This window comes from Lissotriton helveticus, chromosome 3_1 (assembly GCF_964261635.1).
Source record: "Lissotriton helveticus chromosome 3_1, aLisHel1.1, whole genome shotgun sequence".
NCBI classification, from domain to species: domain Eukaryota; kingdom Metazoa; phylum Chordata; class Amphibia; order Caudata; family Salamandridae; genus Lissotriton; species Lissotriton helveticus.
This window is the reverse complement of record NC_136061.1, coordinates 172,040,281-172,059,340: the sequence shown is the minus strand read 5'-3', so window position 1 is coordinate 172,059,340 and position 19,060 is coordinate 172,040,281. Positions and strand designations below refer to the sequence as shown.

The window sequence follows — 19,060 nt, the reverse complement described above, 5'->3', positions numbered from 1 at the left end:
AAGATATTTGAATCCTCAAAATCTAAAAAAAAAAAGGGGCAATTCCTCTCTGATTTAATCAAAGAATGTCCCCCAAATCTTATCGAATCTTCTAATCCCCCCTACCCGCAGTGCATAGATCTGCTCACTGGATTTAACTCGTCTACTCTTTTGTAGCCATTCATACATAGATGGAATCTGTTCTGTACGCCATTGCTGTAACAAAAGAGATCTGGCCACTGCCATAGCAATGTACAGTAATTTAGCTATCTGATCGGAAAGCATAAGATTAGAGTCAAAACCATACAAAATTAATTTCTCGTTCACTTCGATTGTGATATATTCAGTCTGGAAAAAAGCAAAAATTTCTTCCTAAAATTTCACAATTTTGACACAGTAAACCATTACGTGTGACCAGTTGGCTGGAGAATGGTGCATACATCTAAAACAGTGCGCTGAGTAGTTGGAGTACATTTTAGAAATGGAGGCAGGTGTACGATACAGCATCCATTTACTGAAAAATAACATTCTGCGCCAATTAGCACCACGCAATGTGCTAAAATTAAATTTATTAATAACTGCCCAAGTATTCAGTGACAATGCGTGGCTTTCCTGCTCCTGCCATTTTTTGATTGCCTTCTGACTCAAATCGGCCGTCCTACTCTGAACTAGACAACGCTTCCAATCCCCGGGTTTTCTGTCTAGTTCAATGGCTAATAGTTCATTAATTAATTGACTTGGGTGACCAAACTGCGCAGTGTCAAGTTGCACGAGAAACTTATACAAAATACTATAAGACCCTAACAACATAAAGTTCCTAGGGGTTAATTGTGACATTTCCACTAAGGTGATCCAAACTCCATTTCTCAGAAAGTCGGAAACTTTAGAGAATCCTGCCCCAGCCCAATTACCAGCTAATTCTAAGCCTTGCACCACCCCCATCAATGGAGAATACTGGACAGTAAAGTGATTGAGTTAATAGGGGGAAGCGAGTATCTTTTAAACAGAGCCTGGCATTTTAAAAAAAAAACCAGTAGCGACTTGTAACGGACTAAGTTGGGAGATTTAAGCACCTGCAGAGGGGCTGGTATCTGAGTTTCTGTACACATTAAATCAAAAAAGAAATTAATAAATAATTTTTTACTAAAGATTTGTCCTTTAAATCTTGATAAGTACTGTGCAAAGTATGCATTATAATAATCCCTGAGATTTGGCAGGGCCAACCCTCCCTGATCCAAATCCTCATATAAAGTATTTCTTTCAATACGGGGTGTCTTCTTTGCCCAGATAAAGGCAGAAAACATAGATTCTACCCTAGTGAAAAAAGACCCCGGTAAAAAGCATGAAATAGTTTAAAACAAAAAATTAAATAAGGGGACAACGGACATTTTAATCAAGGCTACTCGACCTAGAATGGATAATGGCAGAGCATTCCAGCGAAGAAACAATGCTTGAACTTTCCGGAAAAGGGGGTCAAAATTCAAATCCTACAAATCTTTAGCTGACGCAGAGAAAAAGACGCCGAGATATCTCTTGGGCTTAGTGTTAATACAACTGCGTATATCAGGATGCAATTCCGGAGTTTTACTCCCACAGACTAATATTTCAGTTTTCTTTTTATTTATACGATATCCCCCCAGTGCTTGAAACTCCTCAAAAATCTGAAACACTTTGGCTTGAGTTCGTAATTCAGGTTTGATGATGAGCATAATATCATCGTGTGTACAGTTTCACTTTGGCCATTAATGGAATCGGGGGAAGAATTTCTGCACCCTTGCCTCGTGCCACGTTTAACTGAAACTGACCCAACCATTGCCGTATTTATGATGATATTAGCTTTGGCATTAGTGTAGATGTTGCGTATCAAAGATATAAGTCTACCAGAAATACCAAAGTGCTCCAAAATAATAAACAGTGTCTCCCAAACCACCAAATCAAAAGCCTTTTCAGCATCCAACCACAAAACCAAAGCAGAGATCCCTCGTGTCTCAAAATAATCCAAAGCTTCAATCAAATAGTGGGTGTTTGTAACAAGTTGTCTGCCCGCAATGAAACCATTCTGATCTGAATGGATCAAATCTACTGTGCACTGATTAAAACGAAGTGATAGAAGTTTCGTTACTATTTTATAGTCTGAGTTTAATAAAGTTATTGGACGATAGGAATTTGGATCCCTGGCGTCCTTCCCCTTCTTCAGAAAGCTCACAACATTGCCTGTCTAAAAGAATCTGGTGTTGTGCCTCCCTCCAGCATAGAATTTACTAAATCAAGAAATAAATCAGAAAAAGCACAAAAACATACTATTAGAAATTCTGAGGGGAACCCATCTGGGCCACAGGCCTTCCCATTAGGAAGATCTTTAATAACTGACTCTAATTCTTTCATAGAAAAAGGGCTCGCCATGCCATAGTTAGTTGTTCAGTTTCAGAGAGCGAGGCACTTTGTTCTTGATGGTGAGTCGCCTTGTGTAGACGGAATATGACCTTCGCTGTAGCCTGTTATTACACTTTTCTACAGAAGACCCTTCCCTTGATTTCACTTTCAATTCTCTGCTAATTTGCCCTAATACGTAGTTTGAACCCGTTTCCTGCCGCCTAGTTTCTTGTCACTTTTTCTATGGTTTCTTTTGATTCTTCGCTGTAGAACCCCAAATTGTTCCTTTTATTGCCTTCCTTGTCACACAAACTAAACGTGGTGTACAATTGGGAGATTTAGGTTCCTTTTACAGCTTTCTCACATTAGCAAATGTTCTTTTTGGCGGTGTATCACTTTAATGTACCATATCTCAGCTTTTGTTATCGCCTAAACTTAGAAGTACTGAAACAATAAATATGATGTTATAAAGCTGGACATTCTCCTTAACAATCCAACCCTTCATGCTTTGTCAACTGTGTTTAAAGAACACTGTGTTTGTATTACAAATGCTTGTACAAATAAGAACCGAAGAACAGCCAACGGTTCAGGACATTACATCATGTCTGCGAACTGACCAGTGCACGAGTGGCAAGCTAAAATATGAAAGGAGGATTTGAGAAAACTACAGGTGACTCGACTTATTTACACAGCCTGTGTCCAACGTGCGGCAGGGGGTTACATTTATGTGTTACAGATGTTACGTGTTATATAGCTGTGCATAACGGATCTTCCATTGGTATTGCCCTATAGTGTTTTCGGACTCCTAGTGACTTAACATTTTTTAGATGTTTTCATTTCAGACTGAACCTAATTGAGTGTGTGATGTGTTGTAGGTTTTTTCCAGGGCTTTCTTTGGTTGCTATGTTATGTGTCTTGAACTGTTGGTGTGCGATTTTAGTGGCTAACAACTGAGGCTGGAGAACTTTACCATTTGCTTACCCATTGATCTGGGGGGGGGGGTTAGGCATTCCTGTTGTGGGTAGAGCTGTGTGTGCGCACAATTTCTTAGTAACGTGCTTCCAGGTACTGTGCCAGCCAATTATATGGTGTATCTAGGCTGGGCATACAGTTATTGACAGCTTAAGGATTTTGAGGACCCTGGACCGTACATATATTCTGGGCCCCTGTTCAGAACAGCTTTGACTTTATGATCCAATTAGAGTTCGTTCGTGTCCTCTTTTTTTTTTTTTTTTGCAGAGTTTTATATAGCGCGAACTAGAACCGAACCGAATCAGTTATCAGAGCGCTTTACACAGCACCAGTTACGTTACATGAGCTTTGGCCAGGTCACTAATAGTACACAAGCAAACTGGTCAAAATTATAAATGTTTACATTTAATATTCAGGGATTGTAATGTGTATTTCCAATAGCATACTACAGTGTGAAAACGTTCCTTCGGTGGCCTTCTACTTTAGCAAAGCAATTCTGTCTATAAATGTGACAAGCGGGTGGCAAGGACACAAAATATACTGAATTATTTCAAAACATATAAATTTTTATTATCTTTTTTCTTTTTTAATTCATCACATCTGTTATCAATCCAAATTTATCAGAAAATTATTCTTAATTCATATGAAGAAAACTCAAGAACACATACATTGAAAATTATCTACAAAAAGAATAATGATTAAAATTACCCCTTGGCAGCAACCATACCTCTCAACATACTCACGTGTTACCAATCATACCACACTCAAACCACACTCTAGGATGGTAAAGGAACTGAATTATTAGCAAGATGACAGTGCTAAAACATATAGGAGCCCAGAAGTAGCTTTAGGCCCACGCAGGTCTACGCGCGTTTCGGCAGCATTAAGCCGCCTTCATCAGGACCTTTTTCATCGTGACTGTTCAAGTACCAGGGGATCTGAAAAAAATATATACATAAAAAATGACCAATTTGTCACCACCCAAACATTAAGATTGATTCATTTCATTGCAAAACAACAGGGGCTCAACGACGTGACCACAATGGGACAGGGCATCTATGCATCAAGTAGCCAGGGCCAGCCGAAAGAAATCATGCTGCCCAAGGTACTAACATAATATACTACTGTAGGTGCTGATAACAGAATAAGGATTTATCAGTTAATAAAAGACACAAGAATATGTGATAGTTCTTCATGTTTATCAAAAACCAGTTGCAAAAAAGTGTAAAAAGTAACAACATTCAAAGCTTCTTCCTATGCCCTTTTGACTAGTGCTAATAATCAGAACAAGGGCGTGGCCCATATGCTTACCAATCGCCCCAAACAATTGGAGTCGCCAAAACGTTTCCGGTAAATGTCAGGAGACTGAGCGTCCTGTGTTATCAAAAGATTGCTGCAGAAAAAGGATTTCTCATATTAAATCCGAACTCAACATTTTCAGAATAGACCTGTTCGAGTTACTTAAATAATTAAGGTCCGTGTCTAATGCCACTAGAAATGCTTACAAGGAAACAAGTACCTTTTAAATACAAGGAATCGCGTTGACAACGATTTTTGCGCAACACGAATTCGTGATTCACTCACGGATGTTCAAGAATCGGAGGGAGGCTTAAGGCATCAACGGTCAGCAGTGGTAATTCGTGACATGATCTAAAATTGGCAAAGGACAGTTTTCCAAAACGAAAGAGTGTTTAAATTAATAATTTATACAACAAAAGTTTTAAAAACTTTGTAGAGAGGGAAACAAGAGCAACCTCAAATAGGGCGTAAGCTTACTTAATGTGAACGTATGGTCCCACATGTAGGTCAGACCGGCTTCTCAGTCGTGGACCCTGTAACGTGGAAATAGAACATATTGATCCCCGCAGTCCAAACAGCTAAGGTCTGCGCAAGTAACAAACCAATACTAGCTATTAATAGTAATCGCGTCCATGCTATAATATGGACGAGGATGCAACATGAGGTACAGTAGCAGTGTATTGGTGTGGGAAGATAAAAAAACTTCGCACCATATATCAGCCAGTCGGTGACTTGAACGTTTGCATATTTAGCACCGAGATTTACCAACCAGTTTGAAAAGGCAGGGAAAGCCTAACTCACATTTCAGGCGGTATGGGCATATGCATCGGTACAACGGCATGGAGGAAAATAAGCATATGTTTGCCAGAAGGTAGAAATACCCTTAATCTATTAACCTCCCGAGGGACCAAAGGCTCGCTTACCTCGGGAGGTTAATAGATTAAGGGTATTTCTACCTTCTGGCAAACATATGCTTATTTTCCTCCATGCCGTTGTACCGATGCATATGCCCATACCGCCTGAAATGTGAGTTAGGCTTTCCCTGCCTTTTCAAACTGGTTGGTAAATCTCGGTGCTAAATATGCAAACGTTCAAGTCACCGACTGGCTGATATATGGTGCGAAGTTTTTTTATCTTCCCACACCAATACACTGCTACTGTACCTCATGTTGCATCCTCGTCCATATTATAGCATGGACGCGATTACTATTAATAGCTAGTATTGGTTTGTTACTTGCGCAGACCTTAGCTGTTTGGACTGCGGGGATCAATATGTTCTATTTCCACGTTACAGGGTCCACGACTGAGAAGCCGGTCTGACCTACATGTGGGACCATACGTTCACATTAAGTAAGCTTACGCCCTATTTGAGGTTGCTCTTGTTTCCCTCTCTACAAAGTTTTTAAAACTTTTGTTGTATAAATTATTAATTTAAACACTCTTTCGTTTTGGAAAACTGTCCTTTGCCAATTTTAGATCATGTCACGAATTACCACTGCTGACCGTTGATGCCTTAAGCCTCCCTCCGATTCTTGAACATCCGTGAGTGAATCACGAATTCGTGTTGCGCAAAAATCGTTGTCAACGCGATTCCTTGTATTTAAAAGGTACTTGTTTCCTTGTAAGCATTTCTAGTGGCATTAGACACGGACCTTAATTATTTAAGTAACTCGAACAGGTCTATTCTGAAAATGTTGAGTTCGGATTTAATATGAGAAATCCTTTTTCTGCAGCAATCTTTTGATAACACAGGACGCTCAGTCTCCTGACATTTACCGGAAACGTTTTGGCGACTCCAATTGTTTGGGGCGATTGGTAAGCATATGGGCCACGCCCTTGTTCTGATTATTAGCACTAGTCAAAAGGGCATAGGAAGAAGCTTTGAATGTTGTTACTTTTTACACTTTTTTGCAACTGGTTTTTGATAAACATGAAGAACTATCACATATTCTTGTGTCTTTTATTAACTGATAAATCCTTATTCTGTTATCAGCACCTACAGTAGTATATTATGTTAGTACCTTGGGCAGCATGATTTCTTTCGGCTGGCCCTGGCTACTTGATGCATAGATGCCCTGTCCCATTGTGGTCACGTCGTTGAGCCCCTGTTGTTTTGCAATGAAATGAATCAATCTTAATGTTTGGGTGGTGACAAATTGGTCATTTTTTATGTATATATTTTTTTCAGATCCCCTGGTACTTGAACAGTCACGATGAAAAAGGTCCTGATGAAGGCGGCTTAATGCTGCCGAAACGCGCGTAGACCTGCGTGGGCCTAAAGCTACTTCTGGGCTCCTATATGTTTTAGCACTGTCATCTTGCTAATAATTCAGTTCCTTTACCATCCTAGAGTGTGGTTTGAGTGTGGTATGATTGGTAACACGTGAGTATGTTGAGAGGTATGGTTGCTGCCAAGGGGTAATTTTAATCATTATTCTTTTTGTAGATAATTTTCAATGTATGTGTTCTTGAGTTTTCTTCATATGAATTAAGAATAATTTTCTGATAAATTTGGATTGATAACAGATGTGATGAATTAAAAAAGAAAAAAGATAATAAAAATTTATATGTTTTGAAATAATTCAGTATATTTTGTGTCCTTGCCACCCGCTTGTCACATTTATAGACAGAATTGCTTTGCTAAAGTAGAAGGCCACCGAAGGAACGTTTTCACACTGTAGTTTTCTTGCTCCCCTCTGTTCCTTGGCCAAAACTAACCTTAGGAGGGGGTCCCTTTACACATGTTATTTCCAATAGCATAACACAGCAGCAGTTTACTTATATTATTGCAAATAATCTGTGACCACCTCCCATTTCTCAGATGTGAGGTCCTGTTGATCTAAAAAAACTTTTTTATGGATGTTGCATGGTGTTGAAATACCACATTTTTCTGCAAAATGTCTGTAATAAACTCCCACACATTACCCATAGATACATTAAAGGCAAACTGTATTTATAACAATGTATGTTTAAGACCCATTCATGGTAATCAGGACAGGACTGTCTGCAGAACAGAGCAGGCTCTATCATGGGTCCCCCTGAAAGACTGGGGCCCTGGGCAAGCGGCTACTTTGCCCATGCCTTAAAACGTCTTTGCATATGGTAGACGTTATGTCCAACGTACTTTGTTGGATGTTGCCGTGTGGCATATCCATTCTTTTGTGAGCACGGTGACAGCCATCTATGTGACTTCTTTTTTCTGTGTTGATTTCTACAGGTATGTTTGCTTCTTAGCTCTCTCTGCCTTTGTAGTGGAAAAAAACACTGGGGAAGCATTTCCCACAAAGTTTGAGCTTCGTAAGTCACTAGTACCTATGTATCAGAAAGCCTTTGTCCTACTCTCCTGTCACTCTGGCAGGCCTCATGGCCTTTAGATTTCTGCTTGCATCAGGCAGCTTATCTTTCCTGTTCACAGTCACAAAGTGTTCAAATCAAGAAGATCTTGTGATGTACTATAGTGAATGCTGAATTGATGTGGTCTGTGGTTGTCCCTGCCCCGATACTGTCTGGGTTGCAGTGCATCCCCAGCTGTCATTCCCACATGTTGTCTCGGCTTCAGCAACCCAGCTATTGTCACATAGATGTTGGTCTCAGATGATTCTCAACACGTCTGTTTGCTCACTCCCTTACCCACAATAGAGGGGCATGCAGGCACTTAAATGTATATGGACACACACACCATCTCCCTTTCAGGCCCCACCCCACAACTCGCCTTCTTCTAAGCTTTACCCATGCTTGCCTTTAATTATTGCCCTTATCTTCATCACTTTTGCAGAGTATATGCTTCCTAGCCGTTGTAATATTTTCAAATGTTCCGCTGAAATCTCCTACAACCCCCTGCAATGGTCTTCTGATCTCTTTGGATCTGCAGCAGACAGCACTCCACGCCATGGAGCATCTATCTGCAGTGGACACTTCTGTCATGGTGGACCTCATATCTTACAAAGCCTGAAGCCACGCTTCACAGCTATTTCAGAGCTTCAGAGGTGGCAACTTCTTCTCTGAGTGACTAGTTTCGGTGCTGCATAGGAACCCAATTGGTCTGGTCTCTCTCCTTTCACTCTTAGTTTTTTTTGCACCTCTCTAATGTCTTTACTTAGTGGGCCGCATCTTTGATTTCCTACTTAAGACGAGATCAGTGAAGGTGTGCACATCTGACATTGATGCTGTTGTGTCTTGTGTGGTGAGAAGGGGGTTAAATGGTGGGATGCTAGCAAGTGTTTGAACTGTGCACTGGGACTTCTTCAGGCCTTGGGCAGACCTGTAAAGCCCCATGGAGCATATGTTTTAAACCCCTATAAATATGGTAACATGTGCTTTGCCCTTATTCCTTTTGCCAACAGACCAGACCGAATTCCGTTGTTCGTCTTCAAGTCAAGGTCACAGTAAAAGTAGAACCGGCGGGCAGCAAACGTAGAATCTGGGAGGCAAGTGGTAGTCGGTGAGGATAATGAGTGTAGTTCATAGATGGCAGGCAGTAGTAGAGGCTACGGAAGGGGGTTAAGATCCTGGCGGGCAGTCAGTAGTAGATGCCTGGGTAGCGAGTGTAGAACCTGGCTGACAGGTTGTCGCTGTGGTCAGGTAACCGAGATCAGGCAAACTTTGTGTTTTATAGTCAGTAAATTAATTCCCTTACAGTTAACTCTTATGCTTCAAAAGAGCAGCCTTCCCAAGAGCTCAATCTTACCCGCCTTGTAGAGTTTATTTATTTTATTTGTAGAGTTTTATATAGCGCTGGCTAGATCTGGAGATATCAGAGCGCGTTACATGAGAACAGTTGTACAGAGTTACATCAGTTACCATAGCATAAAGTAAAACAGATACGAGTCACTTGGAGCATAGAGGGTGGGTGGGGGCGGGGAATATAGACAGTGTGCAGGAAAAAACTGACAAAGTCAGGCAAACCGTCAATGGAAGAACGAAAATCAAGGGACCCTCAAAATCAAAGTCCACGTGCCCAATAGTCCGAAGTGGGTCACGGAATCTCATCGTCCAGTGCCAGACTCTCTTTCTGTGTCCGAGCACCAAGGGTAGTGGAAGGGGCAAAAAGGAAGGAACGCGCTTCCCTGGTATGATGGAGGCATTGCCCTCCCGGACATTAAACAGTATTATTGGGCCTCTCAGCTGGCTGCGATTAATCATGGAACATACGGCCCCGTTTCAGATCCAGGCTACGCCATGGATAGATGGCTTCTCCCGGATGGAAGATATAATAGGGCGTTGTACTCTAAGCCTTCGAAGTTAGACTTGTCAGTACCGACCAAACATGCAGTTCGGATCTGGCATGACGCCACAAGCTCCCTTAGATGGAGCAATAGGTTGACACTAGCGACCCCACTTTTTGACTCTGATCGGCTTGGTAAGCTTTGGAAAACTAGAGGGTTTGATAAACTAGAGGGTTTGGTAAATGAGACCTGATGGGTGTCTCTACCGTTAAGGACATCTGGAGTAAGGGGAGGATTAAAACATTTGAGGACATGCAAAAAGCATTCCAGTTGGCGAGCTCTGAATACTTCCTTTATGCGCAAATCCGACACGCACTGCAGGCAGCCTTGCCGGTGGACGCCGACCTCCCAGAGTCCTCCCCCCCTCGAGGATAGAATTTTCGATGGTCACCTCCCCGAGAAAACGATCTCCCTGGCTTACAAGAAACTAGTCAACCATAGGGTTAACCTACTTGGCGAGTTGAGGGAAAAATGGGTCCGAGACGGAATAGAACTTGATGACGAGGACTGGCAATCAGCCGTCTCATCTCCTAAAGTGGTTGCCATTCCTGCACGGCTGCGGCTCGTTCAGTGAAAAATATTACATAGGATTTATGTAACGGGGCCCCGCCTAATGCAGATGGGTTTGTCTGACTCTGGATTGTGTAGATGTGGTATCACGGGGACGTTCCTTCATGTTATCTGGGAGTGTCGATATGTGGCTGGAGTAAGATTCACAACACTATACATGAGGTCTTGGGGATCACCTTGCTACCTGAGGCACGGAGGTGCCTCCTTAACATATGGGAGGCAACCGACCTTAACACCGCGCAGACACAATGGGTCACATTGAGTTACATGATAGCCAAAAGGAACATTGCACAACAGTGGGGGTCGGAGCAACCTCCCACCCTGGAGACCTGGAAGAACAACCTAGACTGGAGCATGTTCAGGGAAAAAACAGTTTTTATGGCAAGGGGCCGCCCTCGAAAGTGGGCTTTAATATGGGGACCTTGGAATCCGTATAGAGGAGAGATCTGTGTACCTCCCAGAAGCGCTGTGTTTGATGTACCCCCATCCCCGTAGGATCTTTGATGTGTATGTACTTTTGTTTCCTGTGCACACTGTGGGAAAGATGTCGAAGGCGACATGATTCTTCTGTACTGTATTTTTCACTGATGCCTTGTTTTAATAAAAAGAATTGTTAAAAATCAACAACAAAAAAAATTCAAAAGGAAGGAGCGGATCGGGAGTCTCGCTGTAGCCATCCATATCGGGGAGGGGCAGGGGGGAGGGAGGGAAGGGGGCAGGTATCCCGACAGGGGTGGTCGAATTGATGTCATGTAAAGGCAGGTGACACCAAGACGAGGACCGGCAACTTGGAGCGAACTTTATAGGTAGTTGAGGTCGTCAAGATGGGGACACGGACCAATAAACCTCCAGCACAAAATTGAGGGAATGCAAAACAACAAAGTTAGGGGAAATCTGCTCGGGCGCACAAGGCAACAGCTCCGGAAGAAAGGGAGGCAGCAGCAGGGACCAAGAGGGCGTGCCTCCTCTCTGAAAGTAAAAACAAGCTCTGGGGCACAGGACCACATCGACGTGGTACTTACCACCACTGTAACCCGATCATGGGAACAGAAGACTCGCGTTTCCAAGTGGCACCACAGGAGGCGAAGCAGGAGGTCCGGCAGCAGGGCAATCAGCAGCGGCCCAAACCCAGAAGGTAAGGGGATGGTCAGGTGGGGCTGACCTCAGCCCAGCTCAAACTCGACAGCCATCCGGAGATCCCGACCAGGCAATGGCCTCGCCGAGACAGGCTCTGTGGTCAGCAGATCGTTGAGGATTCATCCTACGGAGTGGGAGGAAGGAGACAACCATGGAGAGACTAGGAGAACCATGCCCAATGTCCGGCTGGGTAGGTGACGCAGAGGGAATGAACCAGAGCCAGTCTCCTCTATAGCCAACAAAGCCGCTCCACCGCGCATCGTCCATGTTGACTCTGACTCCGCAGTCCGAAACACTAATCACGGTTTCTCAAGAAAGAACTCTATTTCAGTCACGGGTGCTGGAGAGATGAGGACCGCAGTCAACAAAATCCCAGGTGAGCAGAAAAGTCCAAAAAGGGGGTAGATTCCAGGAGACCAGAGCAAAAAGGCAATCCCTGTCCGGGAGCTAGCTCCTTACCTGTCGGCCATGTTCACGTATAGCAATCTGTAACCTTGGAAGCTATGTTTAGCACGTACTGGGCCGAAAGATATTGGAGCACTTTAACTGCGCACAAATTACATTACACAAGGGCACATTCGTCTTTGTGGCTGGGGGAGTTTGAGTGTTTTGCCCAGAATCACAGGACCTTGAGCCTACATTCCCCAGCTCTAAGGTCAGTAGCTCTGGCCGTTACACCACATCCTCCCCCCCACTTGGGGCTGTTGGGTGTTTGCATAAGTGTCACAGTTTGTGTAAAACCCCTGAAAGCTCTTTGAACTCAGCAGTACAACACTGAGAGTTACTGCTCACATTTGAACTCACTTGTTCTGGTTTCCTGTCCCTCATTTCTCCTGTTCGTTCTTTGCCTTTTTTACCGCTGAAACTGTGACCCGTGAGCAGCGAGGGAGGAGGAACAGCTTATGCACACGTGCATACGTTAAGAATAAATTGCTCTTAACTGTCAGTCATTGTTGTGGAAAGGGAGGGACATCATGACTCACTCAAGGCACCTCCTTTCTTTCCTTACCCCATGTAGACAATGAAAATAAATATACACAGCCAAATACACATCCTTCCAAACACATGCGCACATATTTATTTGAATTTTTTTTTTTATGGGGTGAAGATTACAATTGTGCAGACCTAAACACCCATCAATCTACGCCGCTCTACTCTGCACCACTACTCAATGTCAGTGCAATTTACTCCACTCTATTATGCACCACAGCACTCTTTTGCCACTGCACTCTACATCACTCCAGTCGAGGCCATTCCCCTCTACTCTGCACCACTCCACTCTATTCCACTGCACTCTGCAACACTGATAAGATAATGCCTCAAAAATACTGAATTGCATCAGTAGAAAGCGTTTTACAACAATCACATCTTTGTGGGGTAAAAGTAACCTCATGTTGTGAACAGTGTGTCACTATTTCTTCAAAACAATTCAGTTCACTCGAAACCCATCTCAACGCGTGTACACCGATCTCGTCTCTTGTATTTCAATGTAAAGTTCACCCACTTGCACGCCAGGGTGTCATAAGGAAGAGCGGATGAACGCCCCTCCCACGCGCACAACTTTGGGGTGAGGGAGAGGTAGACTCTGGGACAGTCTTTATATTAATTTGAAATAATCTTTATTTCGGCCAACGGCCATAAAAGAGACACATATATACATTCATCAATTCATACACAATATATACGTGAAATCGATTAAGGCAATAATTACATTAATATGGTGTAAAATTAAATTCTCGCCAATAGAGTCAAAGACATAATTCATTCAGCGGAAAAATACAAATTTTTAGCAGCAAGAATCACTATTAAAATTTATCCATCTTCAAAGCACCTGTCCCATTTTCTTTCGGACAATAAACACTGAGTAAAGAAACCTACTGATACTAAATACAATAAACTGTGCAGTATTTGTTTTAAGCATTCTATATGCTACAAGGCAAGATCTAGTTCCTAAAAGAGCACACATCGGTTTGAGCCATCTTTTCCGAGCATTTAAATATGCTTTACATATGAACAACATATGGACCTCATTCTCTTTACATAGATCTGAGCACATAGGACATCTCTCACTTGTACTATTAGGACAATCCAGTTTTTTATTTGTCCAACGCTCAACGTTAGAGTTCAACATGAGGTTCCCATACCTAAACTTCAGGAAGAGAGTTTTGGCCAGGGGCGGCTCTATTTCGTCCAAGAACTGTTCAAAACATGGTTCGCTTTTGAAGGTTAGGAAGTTTCTTGTTAGGGTGCCAATTCTACTGTCATGAGTGTGTCTATCATTCATAAAGCACCAATATGCTCTTTTCACAGTTTTTTTAGCAGGAGTTGGTAAATTGTCTGGGTTTTCCCAAAATGAACTCAACCCCAAATTATAGAACCATTTTTTAACATGCCCGAACCACCGAAGGGAATTAAAAGTATCTAAATTTAATACTTCTTGAAGACCCTTTCTGTAATCTACCAGTTCCGGAGTGGACCAAGTCCTTATCCAGAACATTAGCGGTCTTAAGGTAGCTAGGTGGTCTTTATATTAGTATCGTTAGTGGCAGCCGTGGTACGTGTGCTCTGACTGAGCCCCCGTTAAGACATCCGGGCGACCGAAATACAAACAACGTAGCACTACGTGAGCATGTGTGTTTTTTCCAGACATAGCGCTGTTATTTGTCGCTCTTGTGTTCGGATGCCCCCTGAGCGGGGAGACAGATTTCAATATAGAAATAGAGTGGGGATACCGAGGGTGTTGGGGGCTCTTTCCACCCCACCCGCCAGGGGGCTGCACGGTGACAGCCTGACTGCATCCGCGGGAGAACGCTCCCCGCCTGGGTGGTCTCTTTTGTTGACAGAGGGGCCCGCGGTAGCGGCTGTCGCAGATGGGGGGTGGGAGGATGGGGCTTCTGCCTGCGTCCGCCTGGAGCCGTTCACAGAGGGCGGGGCGTGTGCGTGTCCCGCCATGCTCACCCCTTTTTCTGTCGCTTTACTTGCTCTGCCCCCACACTCTACTCATTAGCAGTAGCTCTCTTCATGAGTGATGTTGGGCCTGTGGCTCAAGGGTGTACGCGCTGCATTTTCCTGTATGGTATAATTATCATTTTAAATTGAAAAGTAATCCAACAGTGAGGACCAGTTAGGACCAGTCCTGTGCAGTTGGCGAAGACTTTAATTTATTGCGCAGTGCACCTCACCTCCTTCTAAAACACTGTCCGGTTGTTCCGTGGCCGGGTTCAGCGGCCTAGCCTCGACTCCTCGTGCCACCACTCGCCCATCCTTCCTCACTTACCTACTCACCCTGATCAGCTCACCTAACCCCTCCCGCTCAGGCTGGGCTGGGCTAGAAATTGAAAGTATTTATATATCTTTTAGAGGAGGCTTCTCAGCAACAATACATATGTTGGGGCGTGCCTAGAGCCCCTGTTCTGTGACCTGACTCTAGCCATTATGGACCATTTTAAGACCGAGTACCTAGAACAATGCACAGGGCGAACTACAATAAGAACGACAATACTAGTTATAGTGATATGTTAGCTAGGGCTTCATGGCACACTTCTGCCGTTTCTAACCCCTTAGCTCTTTCTTGTACCTGGTTTATTGATGCTCAGTTTACAGGTTTCAAAAGGGTTTAATGCTGGGTTGACCTTTCCAGGATTCGAACTACTAACTACTGACCTGCAGACGCTGTATGTTACAGCAAGTGTACTACTCACGGCGCCAGCCTGCCACTTTATCTTTTGAATTGTGGCCATCGCTGGAGTGGTGGTGATGCGTCCCCTTAGCCATTGTTCCTGGAGAACACCACTGTGTCATCTTGAAACTCACAAGCAATTATTGTATTGCAGTTGCGTTTATGTAGCGCTTACTGCCAGGGGCCTAGCTTCATGGGGCATTTGGGGTGTTACACCCCTAGTAAATGTATTTTCTGGTAAATAGTTGGGTCCAGTTGCTTTCAGTCGGGTATGGTGAGGTGTCTGTCGGATTTCACCAGGTATTCTTCCATATACACAGATAAAAACGCACAGACACGCTCTCCCTTCCCTCTGTGTTCTAAAAGTCTTCAAAAATGTTAGTTATTTTACAAAATATTGTGTATTTTTCTCACTTTGTTACCATACAAATCGTAATTTTTAGCCCTTTCCACTTCCCCTTTAGCCCCTCTCTTACACCCTGCTTATCGTATTATGTATTTTAATATTATATGCCAGTGTGATTGTCAGGAAATCCAAACCTCGGCCCCAACCCCCAATCTTACTGACCAAGCTACACCTCTTCTTACTGTCCCTGACGAGGAGTTTAGGCAAATATATTGATGTTGTCTTGGATTATCCTGACTGAGCACATTGTCTGGTTTCGGGTGCATCTGCGTTTTGGTAGCAGTGACACACCTTTCTGATCCTGGAGTCGGTTGTTCAGTGTCAAGTAAGTGTGGTCGATGGCACTATGTTTAGAGTATTCATTTCATTCCCTTCCTCTATTGTCTGCTCAGGTCATCTCTTCATGGAGCCCTTCACAATCATCCTGAAAAAAGCTGGAGTGAATTACCACCTTTACGCTGATGACACCCAAATTTATTTCGAAATCAGGTCTCCCAGCGACATCCGACACCTCAATGTCACTCTAACAGAACTTGGTTCAACACTAAAATGTATACTTGTAAAGCGCACTGTTACTCCATCTCGGAGTGTCCTGGCACTGTATACCCCTGGGGAACCCGTCCTGGCTTTCCCTGTGAGATGGTCCCTCCTGGGAACCCCCAAGGTGAAGCCAGGCATCCCCGGCGCTGATGGGGCCGTTGTGGAGATTAAGCAAGCTATTGCCCAGAGTTGCAGAGTGGGACCCATGGTTAGCTTAGGCACCTAGGCGAGAATTATCGAGTCCGCAGACATTGACCCAAGACCCTGCCACGACGGGAATTGAACCCTGGTCCCAGGCCGACCTCTGCTTCAGGGTCTGCCGCTTCTAACCAGTGAGCCACACTTCACACTTCACACTTCTCCACTAACCACTTAAAGCTCCAGAATCTGGTTGCTTTAAATTGCCCCCTCGTCCTATCTGACTCAGTTAGGTCTCTAGGCATCACCCTTGACAAAAACTTATCAGTGGAGGACCACATCAAAAACTCTGCAAAAAGTGCTCTTTTCTCTCTAAAACACCTCAAGAAATTGAAACCTTTTCTTCCCCATGATGACCTCAAGACAGTAGTCCAATCCCTAGTTCTCTCTAAAATAGACTACGGGAACGTCATCCTAACAGGAACTCCAAAAGCTCACCTAGCCCAACTAAGGGCAGTGCTGAACATGGCCGCTCGACTCATATCTGTAGTAAAAAGATTCGAACACATCACTCCAGCTCTCAACTCCCTCAACTGGCTTCCTATGGAAGGGAGGTGTATTTACAAGCTGGCCTGCATCACACACAAAACCCTTCTCACTCCGGCCCCCACTACCTGAACAACAAACTGGTAAGAGCAGGTCAATCCAGAACACTGAGAAGTTCCAACTCACTCCTTATTCCTCCGAAACTGAAAAAGAAAACCGCCCAATACCGATCGTTTTCTGGCAACGCTCCCAGGATGTGCAACACTCTCCCTAGAGTCCTCAGATGCAACCCCTCCTTCTCCTGTTTCAAATAGGACCTGAAACTCCATCTCCTTAACGAATACTTTCCTGACCAACGTCAACTAACCTAGACTTCAATATCAGAGTTGACTCCTCTCTCTTCACATTCAAGGACAGTTGGTGACCGGATTGTGTTAACCACCTTTTTTTTGTTGTTCTCTCCCCCTCCAGTGCTTACTTATTTTTCATGCTGTATTTTTTTTTTATCTCTGGTTTGCTTCCTTACTGCCTGCCTACTATGTAATGCAATTTCCTTCTGGTTTTTACAGGGTCTATGTAAAGCGCTCTGATACCTACGGGTCAAGCTAGCGCTATATAAAACTATTAAAATAAAAAATAAATAAATGAAAATATCCCGGTAACCTCTATACCTCCCAGCCCTACTACCTCGACTAGCGACTTCTCCAAAGCTACAACGCCTTCGACTGTAGGGCAGGGAACACGGATCCCTCAAAAGCTGTGGCTGTCAGTAAAGCAGTAAACAGCAAGCACATTGGTTCCAGCAGTGAAGCTAAGGTTACATGTTCACGATGGCGCTCTCATTATTGGCATGGTCACCCTGCAACCCCTCCTTGTGGTGAAACCGCTCTGCTGTTGCTTAAAGCTCACCATGACCAACACCACCGAATATGGGATGTCCACATACTTCTCCTCGCTGCTCTTTTCCTTCTCTCCTCTGCTGGGTCGGACTGGCCCATAGGGCAATCTGACAGCGCCAGACGGGCTGGTCTGACAGGTCAGTGTGTGGGTTGCTTCTTTGCTGTTTATGGGTCTGTTTTATGGATGCTGGGCTAGTGTTTACTGTTGATTTCCCTCATATTACCACAAGCATTACCTGCAGCAAGCACAAATGCATGTAGGCTTCAATACCTTGCAACACACTTATAAAGTGTGTATTTATAAGTGTAAAACCGCCATGATATGTAAATAAGAGCCACTTTTTTTAACCATCTGATTCGCTAACTGGGGCTACTTTTATTTTGGCGCCTGGGCCTACTTTCTCTCCCTGTTTGACCCATGCCCTTCTATAGGGACCCCTGGCTGTGCCAGTCTCGCTGTTTAACCATTCTTTGTGTCGCCTGCTTCTGAGGCTCATTGAGTATCTCCAACCATCTCCGCCCTACGTGCCTTTTAGGTCTCGGGACCTATAAGCTGCGAAGCAGCTTCCGGTCCGGAGATTTAATGTTAGTTAGTAGGGCAGTTTAGACCCGCCTCTCAGCTCCGTTCGCTTCCATTGGCTGGCTTCCTAAACAGAGGCCAGCCATTGGAAGAGAAGTGAGTCACTCCAAACAAGCCCCGTCTTTTTCGGATTTGGGGGCGTAAGTTGTGCTTTTCTTTAGCTCGTGACGTCGTCCGTCACTCAGGACAGCAAAACACGCCCCCAAATCCGAAAAATTTCGGAAGCTTTGAGGCAGCCATTTCTGCCCGACCACCACCGCCGCCAGAAGAAGTCCCGGCGTGGGGATCCCCCCATCGGGTGCTCACCCCGCTGTATATTTAAATTAAAGAGGGAGCCTACCCGCAGCCGCGACCCAGAAGTACAGTGGGCCAGGCAGGAAGCGGACGGGAGGTCTCCCCGTGCTCCTGCTCGGCAAGGAGAAGAAGCCCGTCCCCAGCCGCCGCCGACCGGAGAAGCCCAGCAGCCCTGCCCGTGGCAGAGAGGAGCCACCGCCTCCCCAAACAGCCGGTGAGTTGTAGTTTGCCAGAGGGTGGTTGAAGGCCGGGGTCCGGTCTGAGATGCTGCCCGACGGTCCCGGTGTGTGAAGCCTTTCTGAAGCGTGCTCCCGCGCCTTGCCACACCAGCCCGAAGCCTCCCGGCCACGGCGCCTCTCGCCGCCAGTGACGGTGTGGATGAACAGAAAGGCGGCGACAGCTGCAGCGCTATTGTCTACGGGA

At 44.5% G+C, this 19,060-nt stretch overlaps 1 protein-coding gene across 2 annotated transcripts in view; it reads left to right on the top strand.

Moving 5' to 3' along the window:
* Positions 1-19,060, top strand: part of RNF43 (ring finger protein 43) — a 423,348-nt gene that overhangs the window by 133,735 nt on the left and 270,553 nt on the right. The gene's annotated exons all lie outside the window — the stretch shown is intronic.